This window comes from Equus quagga, chromosome 6 (assembly GCF_021613505.1).
Source record: "Equus quagga isolate Etosha38 chromosome 6, UCLA_HA_Equagga_1.0, whole genome shotgun sequence".
NCBI classification, from domain to species: domain Eukaryota; kingdom Metazoa; phylum Chordata; class Mammalia; order Perissodactyla; family Equidae; genus Equus; species Equus quagga.
The window spans coordinates 46,327,025-46,351,193 of NC_060272.1; the positions used below are offsets into that span (position 1 = coordinate 46,327,025).

General features: G+C 38.7%; 1 pseudogene; it reads right to left on the reverse strand.

Moving 5' to 3' along the window:
- LOC124240720 (tigger transposable element-derived protein 1-like) overlaps positions 1-17,710 on the reverse strand; it is a 41,626-nt pseudogene extending 23,916 nt beyond the window's left edge.
- Between the last annotated feature and the right edge of the window lie 6,459 nt (positions 17,711-24,169).

Here is a 24,169-nt window from a genome sequence, read left to right on the forward strand (position 1 = left end):
GACATCACCCCCCTATTTACCAATTGCACACGAGCTAATCCACATTAAAGAAACATGCATTTCAGCAGAACAAACTGTATAGTGTTCATTTAATTTACTATATTTCTGAGTTGAATGAAATTGTCAAGCTTATTTCATTAGTGAAATTGTATTTCATTAGTGAAAGTGTATCTCTTCAACTTACTACTATTTGTATAATCAAAGAAATGTATACTCTAACAAACGTAAACCTATCTTGCTTATCAAGATGTTTAACAAATGACAGCCAAGTAAAAACTCTATCAAAAGAGAAGACAGCATTAAGCTGTTTTTTTCCTTTAAAAGTTCAGGGTTGTTTTCTGAAGGCTACATACACAACTCAATAAACATAAAATAAACACTATTAGGGTAAGATTATCTGTATTACAGACTAAAAGACCCCATTTGGATCTTAATGCAATTTATGAGCCCAGCATCTTCAAAGTAATATCATATATTAAAAACTGAGTCTAACTGATGTGTTTTACCATTTGGAGCTGTCATGTAGTTGACAAATAAGAAAAATCACACCAACTAAAACATATCCCTATGACCACAATGCTACACACTGGAGGTCAAAATCTTTCTGCAAGACATTGTCATATGTTCAGACATTTTACCTGACATAAGACTTATCCTTGAAGAAAATGGAGAGCATTTTGCTGTGCTTATTCCGGTGACATTCTGTGAGATATTCCAAAATAGAATCCCATTTTGTGAGGGCTTCAGAAGAGAAAACTTACTTTACCTGAAATTCTTCTTTAAATAAGGCAAAGTGCAATGGATTCTAAAATGAAATAAATGCTTTTAACCACAACATACACAAAACAAATTTTCCTAATATTGCATATACATATGACAATTTGCAGGAAGATAGAAAATTAAAAACATCTACTCCTTCCTATTCAACCGCCAATATAACAATAAATATATCTAAAACAAAAAATTACAATAATTAACAAACCAACAATCTTCAAAAACAATGGCAATGTGAATAAAAGCAAGGTAGATGCAAATCTCATACTCTTGGTGGTTCTGAAAGTCAGTACAAGGGGCAGCCATTAGAATGGAAAAAAAAATCCAATCATCCACTTCTTTTGGAAGGAGAGATGGTCTCAAGTGTGGATGCACACTGATTGATGGGCAGAAGCTGGCTAGATGGCAAGGGTCTTGGAAAGAACAAGAAGAGAAGATTAATGACAAGAAGGCCTGTGGAAGAGAGATGTAAATGGACTTCACAGAATGGACACAAAGTGTGAGAATACTTATATTGTATTTGTGTGCACATAAACACTCACCAGAGGTCACTACAAAGCAAATGGACAGGGTCAGCCATCCTGTGGATGTCAGTCATCACAGTTTCACTGCCACTCCAGGATTTAGTCAGTGGGGTCATGTAAAAGTAGCCATGGTGGTATGAGCAGAGGCAAAAGATGGGATCAACAAAACTGTTTTCTTATCACCATTGTTCATCTGGTACCATGAGTGCCTATCTGCCAACCATAGGGAACAATGATGAGACTTCTAGAACAATTATTCAGCCCTCTGCTGGCAAGATGATTGTATTAAACTCCTCTCACCATGGAGAGCACTTGATCTACATAGCAATAAAGACCACCGTTCTGTCAGCTATCCATGCGTTTATGAAATGCCTTTACTGCCACTCCATTATTGTTATTTCAGTATTGATGTTATTCCAAGCAGCTTTGCTTTTGACCCAGGACTGCATTTTATGACCAAAAGAAGTGAGGTAATCATCTGACACTTGTGATATTTCCTGTTATTTTCATGTACCGTCATGCAAAAGCAGGCAACTCCACAGAATGACCTACCGGCTTCTTGAAGATTCAGTTATAGCATCAGCTTGGAGGCAATACCTGCAAAGTCAGGGTGTTCTCCTCTTGGAGAACTGGTTATGATATATGCTCTGAATCAGTAATCCTTATATGGCACAATTTCTTCTAGAGATAGAATTCATGTGTCTGGTGGGAGTGGCACTTTTTACCATTACATGTAATTGAAATACAAAAGTTTTGCTTCACAGCGCACAACTTTAGGTTTCACTGGTTTAGCTGTCTTAATACCCAAGGGAAGAATGCTTCCAGAGGGGACCAAATTATTGGTTCCACTGAACTTGAGGGTGAGACAGTTAGATGGCCCTAATAAGCATTTTAAGTCATGAAACAGAGAAAAGAAAGAGAGCTATTGTGGTGTTTGAAGTAATTGCTCTCGATTTATCAAGGAATAATATTTTTGCCACACAAAAAAAATGGAGAGGTTCGTCTCATTCCTGATAATGTCATGCCCAGTGGCAAAAGTTCATGGAAGACTAAAACAACCCAATACAAGCAGGACTACCAAGGTCCCCAATGCCTCATGACTGAGGTTTGGAGTCATCCTAGCTAACCCAGATTTAAAAAATAATAATAATAATAAAACCTAACTTAGGTACTGGCTTTGCAAAAAAGGAAACAATGAAACAGCTAGTAAAGAAGACACAAATACCGATTATAGCCTCACAATCAGTTGCAGAAAGAAAGACCATAGGAGCTATATGTTTTTCTTCTTTGCTCTTAATATATATATTTGTATTATATTTATTAGCCACTTTCTCTTTTTCCCCTAACAATTTATATAAATTTCTTGTTGATGGTTAAATTATAATTTAATCCTCAGGTTAAATATATCAAGATAGGATTGTGCTTAAACTAGAAGAGGAATAAATATCACTCAGAGATGGTATAGTGGCTAATGGGATTTTAGGTCTTACCTTTTGGGAAAAGATTTCACCTATATGAAGAACAGTTGTATTGTGTCAGGCAGGAGCATGTCGTTGTTACTCTTTCAAAGGTTTTTTTCTTTTTTATTGAAGGTTTAAGTTTGAGGACAGAGATCTTATCAGCTTACTCATCTTTGTGTCCACAATCTGTCCAGCCTAGTGCCTGGCCCATAGCAGGCACATAATAATTACTTAAGGACCATCAATATGGAACCTAGATTATGGGTTGAGGCAAAGGAATTTGCGATGAAATTAGGAATATCAGTTCCATTACTGGCTTCTGCCACAAAACTATAGTCTCACTAGCATGCTTTCTACCACCAGTTCCACTTATCCCTTTACTAGTAATTAGTAATTATTGAAACTATCAGGCTATTATTTAATCAATAAGTTTTGATGAACAACTGACTGATATTTGTAACATTCAACAAATTTTGCAGCAGGTCATCTATTAATTCACTTGATTGGAAAAACTACGTTGGTCTTAATATCAATTAGTCCCTCAATGTTTTCAATTACATTTACTATTTACTCATAATTCTAGAATTTGCGGTAGCCTTTATTCAAGTTTATGCATTTACACTACTAGCTAGACTTTATTTATATGATAACACTTATTGATCCACCAAACACATATCACATAGTAAATCTTAACCCTTGATCACTAATAGGAGCATTATCCACACTTTTAATAACTTCAGGATTAATTGTATGTTTTCATTTAATTTAATAACTTCATTAATCCAAGCGTGTCAAAAAATATTTTAACAATGCATCAGCATGACCAGATACTGTGAGAGAAGGTACACTTCAAGGTCATCATAAAAGAAAGAGGTGGATGGACCTTGAGGGTATTATGCTAAGCAAAATAAGTCAGGTGGAGAAAGACAAATACCATATGATTTCACTCATATGTGGAAGAGAAAAAATAGCAACAAATACACCCATAGACATAGAGAATAGATTGGTGCTTACCAGAGCGTAAGGGAATAGGGGCAGACCCAAGGGGTAGAAGGGTACTTTTGTATGGTGACGACTGGCAACCAGACTTTTGGTGGTGAACACGACGTAGTTTATACAGAAGTCAAAATATAATGATGAACACCTGAAACTTATATAGTGTTATAAACCAATGTTTCTTCATTAAAAAAATAAATTAAAAGAAAGAGATGAGTTAAGAAGTTAAGGTAATAGTACAGATGAGAAATTATGTAAATCTGATACAGAGTAGTGGCAGTTGGATAATAAGAAAGGAAATGAAAGCATTTATGGGTCAGAGATGCTAGGTTGAATGACCACTTAGAAATGGGGAAAGAAAGAAAAGGAAGAGTCTAGAATGACTCCCAGCTTTTTCGTTTGTGTGGATCATGATGCCACCAAATGAGTTTGGAAGAAGGAGGTCAGTTGTAGGCTACTGTGCTTTAGGCATAAAACATTCAGAAGTCGGTTGTATTATATAGAGTTCTCTGGGCTGGAACTGATTTGAGAGTCATTGGTGTCTAGGTAGCAGTTAACATCATTCATCTTACAACACTTTCTCCCAATAAGGCAAATACTTAATGGGGCTGGCCCAGTGGTATAGTGGTTATGTTCGCACGCTCTGCTTCAGCCGCCCAGTGTTCACAGGTTTGGATCCTGGGTGCAGACCTACATACTGCTCATCAAGCCATGCTGTGGCAGCAACCCACATACAAAATAGAGGAAGATTGGTACAGATGTTAGCTCAGTGAAAGCTTCCGCAAGCAAAAAGAGGAGGATTGGAAATAGGGCCAGTCTTCCTCACCAAAAAGAAAAGAAAAGAAAATACTTAATACTTGCTTTTCCCTTCCTCAATCTCTGTTTTCTATGTAGATACACAAGTTACACTGATCCTACCTCAAAAATCAATGAGAGTGAAATAGGGTAGCCCACCCAGAGGGCTAGCAGATTGTGCACTAGTCACTGCTCTGAGCTTGAACATCGATAGGATAGTTGTATTCTCACCACTTTCAGATCACATGTAGCATCTGAAGACCCATTCAAGAGTGGCAAGTGTGTGCCCAGCATCCCCTCTGTGTCAGCTCCTGAGCACCCTCTCGCTGCTCCATTACACCCAGTGCCTAAATCTGGGAACTGAGTCCAGCTCTAGCTCCTGCAACTGCTTGAAGCAGCCTTCCTCCACCACTGTTATTTATTAGTCCATGCAACCCACTCCCTCTCCCAAGGTCACATTTTGATCCACTGCCTATCTTTTGAGCTCTGGCTCCCTCTTAGGCCTGTTAACGCTTCTCCTAGTTATCCTCTTTTCCTAGATTATGCCCAAAAGACCTTGAGCAATCACCCTCTGGTGGCTTGCCAAGAGAGTGTGGACAGATGAGGACTGAGAGTAAAATCTTGCATAAGAGGAGAGAGAAAGAAGAGGCACTAAGGGGGACTGAAAAGAGATAACTGAAAGAGAAAATGTTATTGATAATCAAAGCAAGAGTCGTCTCAGTTTCTGAACGGGAGAAAAATCAGCGAATTGAGAAGGGTGAGGAAGTGGTTGAGAGGTCGAAAATGGAAGGCATTTCTTTAGAAGCATGGTTAGCCCTAAAATGTGGAAGACAAATTGTACAATATACATACCATGAAAGTTCGTGAACTTTACTCATTAGAGTTCCTCAAAACCCATTCACCTTTACTGCTATTTTCTATTTCTAATATGCTTGGTTATCTGGTTTCTTATGCCATGTAAAATTAAAATGATCCTTTGTTGCTTCACTTTTAAAGGTAGTTAATACCACTACCTGATATGGTTGTTTCAGCACTCAGTGTGAGCCAGAACCTGGAATATGATCAACCTCAGAACTGCTTGTTCCCCACCACCATCACCACCACAATGCTTGTTTTATTCACCTGCCAAAACCAAATAATAGGCTCTCCCTAATAGACAGAGGCAGAGAGTCTGAGGGCCTTTGTTAATTGGCCACCAGCCTCTGGCTGGAATTCCAACTTGCCCTGCTTCTCTTCCTGGAGTCACCCTAATGCCACAATACATAACTTGATATGACTCATTTTGGGTTAATTCTTCATCTGGATAGTCCTGAATCTGGTTATAAGACATTCCTAGATATTCAGCTTCCCCATAGGTTGCTAACTTGATTATGATTCTTGGATTACTCACATCCCTTTTTATATTCTCATCCTCAGATTTCTATCTTTTGAAAATCTTATGTGTAACAGGCCACATATAAGGCTCTTTAAATTCATTATCCTTAATCCTTTCAAAAATCTGCATAGTAGGTATTATTATCTCCAGCTGTTTGGGGAAACCTAACTAAAATTTTTCCTGAATTTCCAGAGCGATTTTTTTTTTTTCTGGGATGATGGGAAACGGGAATTGGAAAATACAAAAAATAAAAGTAAAAAGAAAGTAAGAATCATCTGTATTCTCAGAATACAAAACTGGTGTTTTGATCTATTTGCTTCTAGTATTCTAATATCTTCTCTATGTATAAACTTTTTTTAATGTACAAGTAATATATGAACAAATTCTCTGTAAAAAATTTGAAGATCACAAATAAAACTAAAAGTCTTATTTTTAGTACAAAAGTAAAACCAAAGTGTCCTTTGACTATCACTCCAGTACTAGTCCCAACCTCAATTTCCAAGACTCTATGAGTTTGTTGTATATCCTTCCAGTCCCTTTTTATACTTTTACATAAATACATTGAAATATAATAGTATAGTTTCTGGATGATTCTGAATATAAATGTATCATGGCGAATGTATTAATTACAGTTTGCTTTTTCAGGGACAATTCTTAAAGAACTTGCACTCTGTTAGGTTTATTTCCAGATATTATATAGGTTTTGTTGCAATTTTGAATGGAATCCTTTTTTCTATTCCACTTTCTGATGGGTTGTTGCCAGGATATAGGGAAGCAATTGATTTTGATATGCTGCTCTTGTATCCGGCAACCTTGCTATACACTCTTTTATTACTTGTAAGAAGGCAGGTCTTTTCCACTGCCTTGTTACCTCCAGAGAAACTGGGTGCCACATATGTCATTTGTAGTTCTGAAAACTGGACACTTTGAGCAAAGTTCTGAAAATAACAAAATTCCGCTACAATGAAACTGTGATGTCCCATGAGATTCTTGATAATGGGAATTGGCCTGTCATGCTCTGCTGATTTATAGCTCGGTTAGGCATTACACACACTTGGTGGCTGCCTCTCCTCGTGTATGCCTGGAGATAATTGCACTTTCTTTCTGTGGCTTTCTAATATCATAGCACAAAGTTATAGTTATAGTCGCTTTTCCAAGGATCAAAGCCATGTTAATTCTCCTCTTGTGGACTATGGTCATGAAAATGATGGTAAGCTTCTTGGGGCTAAGCTGCAGGATGTTTGAGGATCAAGTATTCTAAGCAAATGTTAAAAGTTAGTGCAGTGTCACCATGATTCCCATGGTAATCAGTTAGCAAAAAAGAATGAACGAAAAATTAAATAATTGTTGTTTAAAGGAAAGTAAAATCTTACAGATCAGTGATGTCAATTAGAGCTCTAAAGTGAAGTGATTTGTCATATATGCAGATTTTCATGCCATTCCTAATTTTCATTTGCATTATACCAAGAAGGCCAATGGATTTGGGCCATATCTACCTGTATGCAAGATGAGTCCGTAGTACAATCTACTGCCCATTTCAGAGAAATTAATAGTTAATCAGCCTGAAATGCAATGAATTCTTCAGTGATTATCATTATCAACCTTATGCCTAAAGTTAATAAATTGGCCATCCTTTTATCCTATCTGCCTAGTCTATGTAGACAAAACTTCTATAGAAAGCTTGTTGCTTGCTTTTCTTTCTTTCTAAAAGCATTTCACTCAAATGAAAGGAAAAATATCAACACAAAATTCATCCTCCAAACTTATGAAATCTTCTTGAGGGACTTTTAAATGGTGACTATGGAGACCCTGCCTCCCTCACTTCCCAGTCAGATTTAAGGTTTGCAAAAGACTTTATTAAAATGAACAAAGAACCATTTGCTAAATGCCTTAAAGAAAAATGATTTGTTTCAAGGCACAATGAATCTGAGCCCTCTCTAAACTCTCAAAGGCACTGGAAGCATGATGACGTCAGGGTTGCCTAGCCCTATGTTACAGTGACAGTTTTCGTGCAAGTAGATGTATATTGAGTTTAAAACAGGAATTCTCCAAACTACAAGATAATTTTTTCCTTCTAAATGATCATTATAGAAAAAAACAGATGGGAAAAAATACAGGCTTGACAGAGACCATCAGCATCAAAGCAGCTAGTTTTCTTTTTCTTGCCTGTTTGAAAAATGCCAAATTTGCCATGACTGAACTGGTTTTCTCACTCCCACTCCTACTGAAATGGACGAAATTCATGAGGTCTCTGAGGATAGTGACCTAAGAGTTTGAAAATGTCTAAACAGTTCTAGATCAAAATATTAAGCCCTGAAGTTGCAAGTTTTGATTTTATCCTCACTAAATAAAGTCAAAGGGGGTCAGCCCGGTGGCATAGTGGTTAAGTTCACGAGCTCCACTTACACAGTCCAGGGTTCACAGATTCGGATCCTGGGTGCAGGCCTAGCACCTCTCGTCAAGCCACACTGTGGCGGCATCCCACATAAAATAGAAGAAGATTGGCACAGATGTTAGCTCAGGGCCAATCTTCCTCAACAACAACAAAAAAAGTCAAAAGTGAAAATACATGACTAAGGCAGAAATTAAGGAAGTGCATGTGCCTGTGTAGTGAGGAATCATGTCCTTTCTGGGTTATAATCTGGCCCAGAGGATCACCATAATTCATACTATGCAACGCAATACACATTGTTCTACAGCAAGGCACAGATAAATCATAACTGAAGGAAATCTGACACACTTTAAATTATACACATAGGTCACTTCTCAATAAGTCACTTCTCAGGACCGATATCCCAAAATACTATTCTTTACATTCAGACAAACAACAAATTATCATTAACGAAAAGGATAATTTCCATGGATCATGGTTGAAAGTAGTACAAATAAAAATTTCCTAGAAGGATGTTTTAGTAGAGTTCAATATCATTTTCAGGGAGATAAGTGATATTTAATACCATTTTTCTCTGCTTAAGAAACCCAAGCTTTTCCCACAATCTTAGTCACTATACAAAAAGATATTTTCTTCCATTATATTTTCACTATTAACAGTTAGGAATCACAATAATCTACTTTGTCATGCATGTATCCTTTAAAAACATTTGACAACATGGAAACAAAATTAATTTATTCTCAGGAAAAATACTGAATTATGCTATGACTAGGCCCGAAGATAAGTTATATCCCTTAATAGGAAATCTTGGTGGAATGCAATGGGTTTAATTGTAAAGTGTTCTTATGATAGGGGGAAAAAAAGAATAATTCTCATGAGTACATTGTTACAATAATTCAAAAAAAGATTTAATCATTAGACTAAGAAAGAGATCAAATGCAACTTCCTTTTTTCCATAAGCAGAGATTTTAAAGTGCTTTAATCATTAGCCCTACATTTACACTATCTTTTTATGCTCAACATACTATGAAAATGTACTAATGAGTGAAGAGAGTGAGGAGAGAAAAGAATATGAGAAGAGGCACTGACAGCTTTGGCAAGCTGAGCCTTTTGTGGAGAAAACATTACTGTCAGGGTCTGTTCTGCCTTGAATGTAAGAAAAGAGTTGGAAGATAGAGGAGCCCTGTTATGCTCCGTAGGAAGTGACTAAGATATTGACAGCTCAGTGGCCTGGGATTCACGTGCCCAACTATGGCTTCCAGTGGCACAAGATCCAGTGGGGGCAAGCTGCCAGGGACCTTGAGCCAGCAATTACACAGCAGCAGCAGCATTTCTAGGTAATGACATCCAGCTCACTGACAATCAGCTGTTAACTGCCCTGAGCATGAGCAGGAAAGCCCGCGAACATGAAGATGTCAGGTACCCACGGAATAGGTAACTCTCGGAGTGTAAATGGATTGGACTGAATCCTTCTTGCCTAACTTCCTTTTGAGAAACACTTGGAAGTCCAAATCAGAAACAAGAACAAAAAAAAAATGGAGGAGAAGGTAGAATGGGCTGTGAAGTTTGAATCACCTGGCCATGGTTTCTGCAGCCACTCAAGCAGCTGAGATGTTGGGAAGTCACAAGCAAAGGTTTCTTGAGGATGGAGCAGCTGCTCAGTTCTGAGGTGCGGAGAACACCTGAGATGCTACAGAACTTGGCTCAGTCCATTTTACAAAGAACCAAAAGAATTTTGTGGAGGGTTTTGCATCCCTGAAGTAAAGGACGGTTTTGAGATCAACTGTGGAAGTTTCTGGGACTTCTCAAATATGAGTTCTCACAATTCTATTTGCCTATGTCTGTACCAGCTTGCAGATATGCCATGGCACATGATTACACAGCCAATCTCTACATGCTAAGGGGAATACAATTACCAAAATGAAACAAAATCTTACAGATGCAAACATTTGCCAATATACAATATTTCTTTTTAATCATTGCTGTCTTAAAACTTTACCAGAATTCCCTTCCTTATAAGAACTTCAGCTTATTACAGGCAAAAATAAAATCCGTGCCCTGTTACAATCAGCAAAGAACTTTTCCCAGAGTGTTTTGAAGACACTACTCAATGTGGCACATGGAAATCAAGTCAATAGTTTTAGTTCTTTTGGAAGTTGTTTCTTTTTTGTTTTGCTTTACTTTGTTACAAGAGAGGAGAGAAATGATATAAGCAGTTTAGAAAAAGAGGGAGAAACATGTCTTCATTGTGTCAAAATTATTTAGCTGAAAAGGAGGCATTTTTTTAATGTGTATTCATCATACACTCTATGATGGCTCAAACACCATGACTAGAGAATGCAAACTATTGTTAATATTCATTGGCACTCCCCCTCACCAACTGCATTAATTGTAATTAACTGACAGATTGACAGCTACATATTGATGGATTGTGTGGTGAAAATTCCTTTAATGTTACTATGTATAGTGTGGATGCATATTCACAGAATAAATAATTAGCATATTTCAGACTGATCACAACTAGTCCTGTATTTTTTCTTGTATCCATAAATACAACTAGTGTAGTAAAATATCCTTGCACAAATTAAGAATAACTACATGAGCAGCAACCATTTGTCCTGCCTTTTGTATCCCTGGATGTTTTAAAGAAGTAAAATAAGTGAGTCATCTATTCTAAGAACTAATAATGCATGACATTGAATTTTAAATAGGAAGGCATTTTTTATCACACACACAAAAATCAAACTTTTATGCTCAGAAAGAACGTATCTGCTCATTTTGCTAGTTCCTAAGCTTAAGTAGGTTGGTGGGTGGGGAGGAATGGATTGCAGTTGGAATTGCCTGGGCTCTCGGGTCAGGCTAATATGGGTTTAAAAATGCTCTACCACTTACTGGCAATGACCTTGGACAAACTATTCAGTCAACTATTCACTTTTATCCTTAGTAAAATGAGAAGTACAATATGGGTTTGATTTCAAGATCAGAGAATACTGTGAATGAAGCATTTACCTGTGTTTGGCACATAGTAGATAGTATACGAATTATAGTTAATATTGCTGCTGAAACAAAATGAATAGAAATAAGGCTTCCTGTGACTACAAAGAAACTATGGATGGACGTTCTCAGCCTTCTCCAAGATTACAATGGTATCGGTGAACAGTCAATGCAGAATGTAGTTTTAAGTCCTTTCTTTCCACAGTTTTGTCCAATTCTTACTCCCTTTTCAGAGATCCTGAAGTGGACAAGATAAAGGATTAAGACAAAGACCCCACACACAACTGCTACGTTTAATCTTCCTATGAAATAGAAATTGACAACTAACTGCTAATTTCACCCTGTTCTAGAATAAGGGGTCTTTTCCTCCCCACATACGAAACCATAGCATGGAATTAAAGAGCCCCCTCACTGGTGGGCAATGATATGGTTGAAATTAGTGCTAAAAAGTCTTTACCACAGAGTATACTGAAGCATCTTTCTGTTACTCTAGAAATTTTATTAACATGGGCTTAAGCAAATCAAGACATATTATATATTCTTTGCTACTTTTAATTAGAAAACACTCCAAAATCCATAGTTTCATAATCTACCTGCCCCTCCTGAGGCTGTTTGTTCCAGACACCACCATGGCTGGGAACTGGAACATCTAACAAGGTGTACTAATGAACTGTGGGATTCACTGTTCCAGGCCGACACACGAGCAATCAAAGAACGTGTCATTTGCTTAATTGCACAGGTCATTGGGAAATGGTGAGGAGGTAGTTTTCCAGTACTCTTACCAACTTCTGTTGCACACAATATTGATTTTCAATGCTCTAGTCTTCTGAGATTAGCACTCATGTGTACTTAATTAGTTCTCATTGACAGATTGCAAAACTCTTGTGTGTTGTTGATAGTGTTGAATGATTGATTTATTTTTCCACTACTCTGGTCTTATCTTCATGAAGCCTGGGTTTGTATAATTCCAAACCTTGCCATGGATTTGGAATTAAAGTTTTTACCTTGAAGACATGCCCTCATTCTGAGTGAGAGAAAGAAGAGTGAAAGAGATGCAGGCCTATTGTATTTTCTATAAAGTGGTCTACAGACGAATTCACTGCCACTAAATAGATCATTCACTTAATACACAGACATTCCCCACTACCACCTCTATCTTACTTTTTCAAATCTTGACAGCGCTGTAAAGTGATAGCTTCGTTCATTTCAAAGTACAAAGAGGGAAAAAAAAATCTATAAACAAATATTTCACCTGAGTACTTTTCTTAGTGTTTTGAATTCCAGCTGTGTTGTATTCTCTCACATAAAAGTAGACAGAGATGCACGTCATCTCAGATAAGTGTGACAAACAAATCAGAAGTTCATGCAGTGCTTTCTCCACAGCTTTTGAACAGGAGCATCAGTCAGGTTCATAATTAAACTGTGGTTGACCTTCCTGATAGCTAAAACAACACAGGTTATGACCTATCACAGTCCTTGTGCAGGTTCCATGATTTCAAATCTAGAAGAATTCAGACAGGTGATTCAGAGTATGTGTGATTACTGCCCATGAAATTTGTGTTGTATTTTTCGTCTCCTGCAGCGGTGTCTCCAAGAAAGAAAAGCATGATAATCGCGGCAAATGAAATCTCAGGACAAGTAACATGTTCGTCTCACACCAGAGATTAACACGTTTTGAAGTATTTTGAAATACCTGTGTGTTCTTGTCCAGTGTCGTCAGCAAAGTTTAAGGCCTGGAAAGCCACGGCTGTTTGTGGTGTGGTGAGGCTAAGGCGATTCAAGAGGTCGCACGTGAACATCTTCAGCATCCCCTCGAGCAGCAGCAGGTGGGAGAGAAGCCTCAGAGGAACAATTCCAACTTTCTTTGGCTTCACTTTCTGAAGCTGTAGAAAAGGCACATGATAAATAATCTATCGAAATGGACAAAAATCTAAACGTGAAAGGATACTGGGTTCTAGCACTTGTTACCATGCGCACAAGAGAGCTGACTCTCCACTGTTGTACCTCCATTTTCTTTCAGAGAAGCTCAATGGAGAATGATATTAATAATCTTCCCATCACTGCAGCTTGCCCATTTTTGCATAGCTGTGAGGCCAAAAAGAAAACCATGAACTGAATTTGATGGTCAAGAATCTAGTTTGCCTTGGAACAACAAGTTTTCCTCGGTTCATTCATATATAAAGTAAAAATAATAAGTCAATGTCATTGGCATAACTAGAGTTCAAGGAAGCAATAATTTGAAAGCCATTGTGATAGTGAAGAAACATAAGGAAAATATAAGTATGTTAATCATTACTAACATGGAGGATGAGAGGCTGGCCTTAAGTTCAGCATGCTCCACTTTGGTGGCCCTGGTTTCATTTCCAGGCACGAACCTACAACACTCATCTGCGGCCATGCTGTAGTGGCAACCCACATAAAAATAGAGGAAAATTGTCATGGTTGTTAGCTCAGGATGAATCTTCCTCGAGCAAAAAGAGGAAGATTGGCAACAGATGTTAGCTCAGGGTGAATCTTCCTTAGCAAAAAAAAAAAAGGAGGAAGAATTTGGCACCATACTGATTATTTTAAAAACCAGGAAAACATCTTTTTGAGTAAGCTGACATTTTTCACCTCATTGATTTTCACTGCTCATTAAGACATGATCAACTGTTCATTGGAGTTTCATTTCCCTTAATTCTCCTTTTCTCCTCTTGCTCAGAACTTCTCTGAATTAGTGCTTCATTTCAAACAAATGGCCACTGTGAGCTATTAGCAGAGTTGATACTCCTCCCTCTCCCCTCATTTCCTACCTTAATTCCTAAATGCTGCAGTCAGCCTCCAACACAGTAATAAGAGATGGCCACCTGGTGGGATTACAAGGAGCCTTGGGACTCCCACTCCTCCTCTTACACACACACACAGACACACACACACACACACACACACCTCCCAACCCAAGCTGCCACTCCTCAAGTCCCATATGGTCTTGGTCAGGCTACTAAAATGAAAAATTTCCATGAAAAGTAAAGCAATGGGATCATCAATTACAGATACCTCCATGTGAACAAGTAGCTAAATTTCTTGACAACAGGGTTTAAAGAGGTAAGCCAGAGGATCCCGGACATCTGTAGTGGTAGGACGAAGTCAGAGTTCAACAAGTTAGGGCAGGGCACAGAAGAGGGATGCTAACATTGACCATCACAGTAGTCTCAATCTTGCTTAGAGATGCACACACACAGAAACACGCAAATAAGAGCCCAAGTCAAAGGAGACTCCATTCTCTGCCACAGTTATTCCAGGACTCCTTGTACTTGCCTCTATCACCAGCCTAAAATATTACAGTATCATATCATTTACATTCACATCTCTCCCACAGAACTACAGATGCCTTGAAGGCATAGACACTATCTTGATTTTTTAAATATCTGCCTTAGCACTAAATACAAAGTTGACGGCACTTCAGAATTACCTAGAGTTTTATAAAAACATACACTTCGGGTTCTACCCCAGACCTATTGAATTAATATCTGTAGGAATATGACCTGAGCAGATATATTTCTTATAGCTCTGGGGATGATTTTAATATGCAGCATGAGTTGAAAATAATTATGTTAAATAGATATTGAATGAAAGAAATAGCTCTGCGTATATACTTTTTACCTACTATCTACATTGGAGAAATGTAAACGGAACTATGGCGTTACACAGCCCCAGGGGGCCCCACTCACATAAACTACATATAATGTGGATGGGGCTCCCTGGAGTTATGTGACACAGTGGTTCTGGAAGATACACAAAGGCCCTGGACACAAAGTCGTTAGAGAAAAATTTGCTGATGCCCCCAAGTCTCCAGTCTTTGCAACTTCAAAAACTTACCACTGCATGTCTTATGTATGAATTAAAAGAAAAAATTCCATGACAAAAAGGAGCTGGTCTCTCCTTTTCAATTCTGTCCTCAATGATCTCAGACTACAGCAGAGTTGCCAGTGCCTTATTGGGTATCTAACAGCATAATTCTAAGGCATTGCGTCTTTTGCTGCTAAGAGATTATACAGGTCCTAATACCTACCTAATGCCTGCTATTTCCTTCCTTGAGGTTTATTGAAACCTCTCCTGAAGAAACTGCAACCCAGTCCCTTTCCAAACTCTGCTCCTTTATGATATGTCTCTTCCAAACATAAGAAAACAAGCACTTTACCCAAAGCAGTAAAGGCTTAGAAAATAGATTGCAGCTGTCATTTTGCTTGAGTAGACCAAAGTCAACTTCCAAGTGTAGTAATGTGTTTGCAAGAACAGTAAAAGTGGCACCAACATTCATAAAACCTGGAACATTGATGCTTGGAGAAATTCTCTTCCCTAACAGGATTTGTGTTCTACTGCAAATACATCAAGCCTTGGGTGGACATTCCGAGGAGGAGGGGCCTTATGATTGCAGGACAAATTGGTTGGACTCATATATTGTAGCTGGAGCCGTCCCCTCACTTTTCCTCCAAATTCTCTACGGTACTACTTTTCAAACTTTAATGTGCTTACTAATTACCTGGGGATCATGTTAACATGAAAGTTCTGATTCAATAGGTCTGAGGCTAGGCCTGAGGTTGCAATTCTAACAAGCTCCCAGGTGATACTGGTGCTGCCTCCCTCCGACCACACTTCAAGTAGTAAGTCCTAAAGTACTGCACAGTTAGCACACAAAGGACTCTGGTAAATTCTCTCTGGAGCTCATAACCACATTGCGATATCTAACTACAGAATGTCTTTGTCCCACAAGATCTTCTGAAGGTAATTCAAAAAGTTGGCGAACTAAAAGAAAACTTCCCCAACTGTTTTTCAGAGGGAAAGATTGACTTAGTCATTAGCATGATTAAATTCTAAAGGCAGAAATTAGGTAATAGCCTCCAATTGTAATTGTGATATGTTCACATTCCAATTATTCTCTCTGCTGCTACTGAAGACTTAAAATCTTTACGGAAACCATAATTTAGAGGGCACATGAAAGGATTTCAAGATGCAATCCAAGGTTACCAGAACTCCATTCTACAAGAAAATATCCAATACTTCTAGAAAGCCACTCTGCACACAGCAGGCTCTTCAAGGGCATTAGAGCCACTCATGGAGCAAGTGGAATCAAATGCGTTGGAAACCCTGGCACACAGGCCTCGATGCACAGCAAAATCTGTGGACAATTCGAGCTCGCTCTAACTGCCACTTTCAATCTCCCTCATCTTTGTTCCCGCCTTAGCATTCTTGTTCCTGATTCTGAAGTCACTCCTGTTTGCGTGACGACCTTAGAGGATGTTTCTCAACGTTCTACTGGCGATCATCTAAACTTGCATTTGGAATGGGAAAGGTGAAGCAGCTGTGTGGGAATTTTCCTCCACAGCTATATTTTCTCCCTTTGTTGACAGACTCACATTGAGGCCATAGCACTGATCAAAATTTAGATAGAGGGTGTGTTTTAGATCAAAATGTATCATGAATCAAAAAGTAATTTTGTACTGGCAAATGAAAGCCAGCCAGATGTTTGTCCTAATGCATTAACGTTACTTCCCAGCATAAGATGAAGTGGTTATGCCAGTAATATGGATCCTGTTTCCTCTGCTGTGGTCTTAGGATAGAATAAGCCCCACAGGGTCCGACAGAACAGCCTCAGGGGAGATGGTTTAGAGACAGGCTGATCTGCTTTGAGGGACAAAAGAGAAGTGGGGAGTTCTTATACAATGTCCATGTAAAGTCATATCCCTGGGCACAAGGGACCCTGCCAATCTTGTCAGCTGACCCCCAAACTCATGGGTGTAAGACAGACCAGGACAATTTGCCTAGCACTGTCTCAATGTTAATACTAAAACCCCACATCCTGGAAACTTCCTCAGTCCTGGGGAAAACTAGACAATTGCTTATCCTAGCACTGAATCCTAATTCTATTCTTCTGGCCCTCCCATGATGTGAAACAACTGTGCAGCTAAGCTACAGTTCAGAAGGTATGATCGAAGCCACACTTCCCATAAGCCTCATCCACCCCAGGGTACATTTATACTATACCCGTGAGAATATTCCTCTCGAGTGAAACAACTGGAAGCAGAAGGGAAGCTGATGACATAAGCTATCACTTTTTCCTTTTTTATACATGAATCATATAAGTGGAGTCTTTTTATTCCCTGAGAGTGCTGAATACCGTTAAACCATGAGATGAGACAGGGAGAGCTGATCTAGTTACACATTGTTGAAGTTGGTCCATGGAAAGCACTCTGTAGCACACGCCATGCTTGACATGACTTGCTGTGACATTCTGACTCGCTCCTCTAAACCACTGTGCCTCAAACATGTCCATAACCACTTTCAACATGTCTGTGAGCCTGACTGTCAATTTCCACACATGCCCAAAGTCCAACTCATCTGCAGCAAGCTCCCAGCTCATCTCCAGCTCTCCCAGACTTTCAGTCTCATCTCCAGGGACCGTTCATGGTAGAGTCTATCAACACCCGCAAAGGACTACTAAGTCCTAACGAAAGTCATTTATCCTCTGAAGACGCTGTACCTGAGAAATGTTAAAAATGAGAATTAGAGGATTAATTGAATTACAAAATATGTTGCAAAGGATTACATGGTGGAAGGGGGAGGGGAAACACAGTGTAAGAGTTTTAGGTTTTACTTGTGTGCCTGCCCTTTTCTCACTAGATCCACAGGGTTCATATTCTTCTTTCACAAATTCAACTAATGTTTACTGAGATTCATGCTGGACAAAGAGTTGTGCCCTCTGTTTATAGTGGTGTGGTGGGGGGTACAGTTAGAAAAATATACCGGGAAATCTGTTACTATAAAAAAATTAATGAGGTTGCTTAGAGGGAAAGAGGATCTGTGACTTCATTACTTACAAAGCTCCTGAGATTTCTTTAGGACACTCCTGTACTGACAATTCTAAGTACCAAACAGAAAGGCTTAAACCATATTTTCTACATCATCCTAGCATCCTAGCACACACACTAGCCTTTGACAGTGCTCTCTCCACATTCCAGACACTTGTACTGGGCCAGAAGGGGCTCTGAGCTCTCTCTAATCGAACCCATACAGAAAATATCTGGAGTTAACATCAATCTAAGCATCCAATTTGATCTGAGAAACTTTGGTGCTAATTTCCACAAATGTCTACACCATATGATGATAGAAAATGATAGAAGACATAATTCTAACCAAGTCATTTTCCTCTTTGGAAAAACGTCTAGTTGTGAAAAATTTCTGACCTGTCCCTTTGTGGATGACCGTGTTGATATTAACTTGTTAAACACCAGTGGTTAACTCATTTAATTTTCTTTTTTTCCTGAACTCCCTCTTTGCATCTACAACTTTGAACTCCTATCCAAAGTCTTTTCCTACAGGAGACTGACAGTCATGCTAGGTTGAGCCCTAACAGATGGCTTTGTGCTTCTGTGAACCAGCTTGGACCAGTGGTCATATTTTATTCCAATCCATCCATCTCAGGTCTTCCAAGCAGGCACACCTGTCCCATAACTCACTCAGCCAAATCCTGATAGAGCATTTCCTCTTCATTCCCTGTCACCATGTGCCATTCACAGAGAGCCACACATTGAAAAGAAATAATTCACTTTCTGCAAAATAACTCTGAGCCTCATGGTGTTGGGCCAGGAGCTGGCTGTTTTCCATTTCAGTTATTCCCACTCTTATGCCAGTAGCACCAAAGCATCCTGGCTTCTTAAGGGGTAGATCCTGAATGATACAATTCATTTCTCATTTCAAAACGACCGCAGAATTCTTTAATTGGATTCTAGCCTGTTAGAGCAACAGAAAATCTAATTCTTCAGCAGTAACACTACTAGAGTTTGAAGAAATTCTCCTCGTCATTTTCATCAGTTGGCATCCTGAAGCGGTCCCAAAAGGCTGCCCTTGCTGAGGGGCTCTAATAGGTGCAGCAAAGCTATAGCTAGGTCCTTCTGGCAGTTAAAGGAACAAACTGCTTTTATTGCTCAAGATGGATCTGCCTTACACAAAATTTTATGCTATAGTGAGGCTCCTGTGTGTTTAATGATGTGTTTGTCCTGCATTGACCAATTAGGAAGGAAATAACATATCACAAGGAAAAGGACCCCTACTTGGCTCCTTTAGTGCTGATGTTGCGATGCATAAAAAATGGCCATACAGAAAACAAACTACCAAAACAAAGCCCTGAGATATTTTAACCTTCTTTTTGAGTCTTGTAGCAACTTTCCTTGTATGCTTTGTGTTTTCCAATTGTGTTTAAGAGCATTCAAAATTTGACTTAAATATACTTGTATATTACCTAAAATCTGAACATACTCGATGTAGTGGTGTGTGTGTATGTATGTCATAGACCTAAGAATCTTAGCACCATACCCAAGACTGAACAGGAGTTATATACTTTATCTCTGTGTCCTTATTCTGAAGATGTCAGATATGTTATAAGAGATATACTTTGTTCCAATGCACTGGAAGCAAATATAAGAGTAGCAAAGCATTTGTATGCTAAATTGACATATTACTTCTAACTTAAAAATTAGGATATGATGGTCTCACATTTATATTTTTAAACAAAAATCATAAATTATTCTCTTTTTTTGAGGAAGACTGGCCCTGAGCTAACATCCATGACCATCTTCCTCTTCCTCTACTTTATATGTCGGATGCTTACCACAGTATTGCTTGCTAAGCTGTGCGTATGTTCACATCTGGGATCCGAACCAGCGAACCCCAGGCCACCTAAGAGCAAAGTGCGAATTTAACTGCTGTGCCACCGGGCCAGCCCCACAAATTATTCATTTTTAATATGTAAATCTTACAACTGACTGAGAAGGCATCATATATTTTCAGAGAGGCAGCAGAGTGTCATAGTCAGGAACCCGAAGATGGAAGAGAGACATAGAAGGGTCAGAATCCTCAGCTGGCAACTTAGCAGCTCTGTGAACTGAGGCAAGTCATTTAAGCTCTTTGGGCCCCATTTTTCTCATCTTTAAAATGATAACAATAACATCTGCTCCATTGGCAATGCAAGGAGTAAATAAGAGAATATATTTAAACCACTTATCCTCGTGGCTGGCACATATTACACACAATAAAAAGATATAATTTGTAAGGTTCACTACACTTTTTATTAGGAAAAAATATTATTTTGTAAGATTTCAAATGTGTAGCTGACATCGTAAAAATATTTTAGTGACATTTATGGATTAATTGAGAACCTACTGTGTTCCAAGTACTATTCTAATCCTGGGAACTATAAAGAATAATGCAAGCTGCTTGCTCCCAATGAAATCATTATCTATGTAAAGGGCTGCTTGAATTATATTGAAAATATTCCTACTAAATAAAGAAAATGAGAAAATATGAATACCTGGCTTTCCTTCTCACAACTTTCCATTTAAATACTAGTGCATAGACAAAGAGAAATGAAGAGTCAATAGTTCTGGAAACTGAGAATACTGACCAGTGATCTACCAGACATTAGCCAAACCTGTGATGAAGTCAGCAGGCACACAGCAGGGCCTTAAAGGAACAGAAGAGGTAGAGGAACACGTTCCATCCAACGACCCCCCACTGGATAGCTCTTCCTCTCTGCAAAGCTTGGGAAGTACTCTATCCCCACGCAGGAGCATCTAAGTTGGCCTGTGCCATTTTTCTGCCATTTATATGACCCTCATCCTCTCCCTTACTCTTTTTCTTGCTATGTACACTATTTTTCTTTTTTTATAGATTGGCACCTGAGCTAACAACTGTTGCCAATCTTTTTTTTTTTTTTGGTCTTTCTGCTTTTTCTCACCAAATCCCCCCCAGTATATAGTTGTATATTTTAGTTGTGGGTCCTTCTAGTTGTGGTACACAGGACGCCACCTCAACATGGCCTGATGAGTGGTGCCATGTCCGCACCCAGGATCCGAACTGGCAAAACCCTGGGCCACTGCAGTGGAGTGTGCGAACTTAATCACTCGGCCATGCAGCTCGCCCCAACACTATTTTTCTTAACTTTTTGTCTTGAAATAATTTCAGACCTACAGAAGAGTCACATAGTACAGAGAATTGACATATACTCTTCAACCAGCTTCCCTTAAGTTAACATCTTACATAACACAAATATCAAAACGAAGAAATTAGCATTGCTACAATACTATACTACAGACTTTTTTCCATTTTCACCAGTTCTTCTACTAATGCCCTTTCTCTGCCTAAGGAACAAATTGACATTGCATTAAAATGATTAAATTAGATAACTGACATTGCAGCTCATATTACATTTAGTAGTTGTGTCTCCTTGGTCTCCTCTAATCTGTAACAGTTCCTCAGTCTTTCCTTTTCTATCATCATCTTAACACTTAAAGAGTACTAATCGGTTATTCTATAGTATGTCCCTCATACTAAATAGGTTTTCCAATGTTTTCTCATGTTACAGTTGTGCATTATTGGAAATGACACCAGAGAGATAGCATGCCCTTCGTTGTGCTTCATATTAAGGAGTACATGATGTTGACGTGTCTGAACTGGTGATGTTAACCTTGATCACTTGGTTAAGTTGGTGTTATCCAAATTTTTCCATTGTAAAGTTACCATTTTTCCCTCTGTATTTAATAAATATTTAGTTTGGGTCTCCATTTTTTTTATTTTTCATATTAGAAATTCCTTCTGTTTCACCTGTACTTTCAGGTGCATTTTACATTAAGGCTCAACCATGACCTCACAACACTCATTCCTGGTCACTGGGGGTTCATGGAAGACTCAAGGGCCTCACAATGAGACAAAGGCATGCAAGGACTGTCTGAGCTCTTTCAACTGAAATTTACAGAAGCCTAGCTGAAACCGGCTGAAGCAAAAGAGGGAATTTATTGGCTCACATAATTGGGAAGGCCAAGAGTGGACTTGTTTAGGAATTGTCAAATCTTGGATTCAAATAACACCATTAAGGGTGTTTCTCTCACTCTGCTTCTCTCTTTATGGTCATTTCATTCCTCACAGTCTCTTTTCACATGGGGTAGAATATGGCTGACCAAGAGCTCCAGATTCACATCCTTTCAACCTAGACCCCTGTGGATAAAGGCATTTCCGTTTCTAGATATCTATATGTCAATTCAGTAAATGATTCTATTTGGCTACCTAACCTTTGCAGGACCACTGAAGAAACAATCTTGATGGCCCATGGAATGGTATACTTTGCTAGCTGATTTTTATTCGTGCTTCTTTGGGTTTTCCTGATTTTTAACAATAAACATGCATTACTCTTGAAATGTATTTTTATTAAGTGATAACTAAATAAAATAAATATTATATTTTAAATGAGAAAAATGTTCACTATAAATGCTCATTAACTCTTTGTACTTCTCATCTAGGGGGTCTCCCAGAGTCTCGTGAACTTCTTGACTGTCTCTGAGGAGGGAAGAAACTACATGAGGAGTCCCTATTGCTATGATCTCCTTCAGGGAACTACCAATGCAACCACCTCTGACAAATGCAGTCCCTGGGAGGTGATAGTGAATGTCAGCACTTGTAACAAAACTGACCCTGAGGGGCCAGCCCGATGACGCAGCAGGTAAGTTCACATGTTCTGCTTTGGCAGCCCGGGCTTTGCTGCTTCGTATCCCAGGTGCAGACCTATGCACTGCTTGTCAAGCCATGCTGTGGCAGGTGTTCCACATATAAAGTAGAGGAAGATGGGCACGGATGTTAGCTCAAGGCTGTCTCCCTCAGCAAAAAGAGGAGGATTAGCAGCAGGTGTTAGCTCAGGGCTAATCTTCCTCAGAAAAAAAAAACTGAGCCTGAGATGTGAGCACCCCAGTGAGGTCTTCACTGCTTGATTCTCTGAGGCCTTCATCCATCTCCTCCATCCCAGTGTGATTTACCCCCAAGAGAGAAAAAAAGTTAAGTTTCCACAGTCTACTTAACATTCAGTTATGGGCAGACATCACTGATTTTTTGTAATACTCCTTGTTAAAGAGAAAGAGTAACAATTACCCAGCAGAAACCTAATGAGAAACTTGGGGAGCCTGAAAATCTAGATGGACGCTTGGATCAGCACAAACGTTCTTGAGACTATATCACCTAGTGGGGAGGTTCATGTAGGGGAAAGTAATTACTTAACCTAAACAGACTAAAATTAGCCTATACAGACACTTCTTGGAAGATTCTAGGAGACTGTACTTTAAGAACCATTGACCTAATAATAATAATTCACTGGGACTTCTCTCAACAAACAGAGTAATGTATTGCAGCCACAGCAAAGCCAAGAAGGCATTAGGGAGGTTTATAACAAACACTATCAATGCACAGGGAAGATTATACACTTGCCTATGTATCCTGTGCCTTTATTGAATCAAGAATGGGATAATAACAATGCCAGACCTGGATATTTCAGTCTAAATTAGATCTCCAAGTAAAAAATGCTAGACCTTTCGTGAAGTCAGCCAGAGTCTCTAAAGCGTCTGGCAAATTTGAATAACGCATGGACAAAGAAGGACTAGCTGGACTTTCAAAACATAAACAGTATGGACCGTTAGAAGTTTAATCCTCATTTGCCTCCCCAGAATAATCCTACATTGAAAGAAATCAAGTCCATTACAATCTCACATATTACACTTTTTGAAAATACACTAATATAATCTGCAACATTGTGTGTATAACTTTGTTCATTGTTAGTAGTGGTTTTGTGTAACCAAAACTATAACCTAGGCTTTCTTTCATATTTTCTCCTATACACATACACAGAGATGTTTCTGGATCTACGCAAACTACCATATTTGATCCTCAGAGGCCAAACATGTCTGCATTATGGTTCATTCAAATTCCCCTGGTTAATTCCATAATTACCTTAATTAAGCATAATTAACTATTACTTAAAATAACGTTAATTAAGCTACTATAA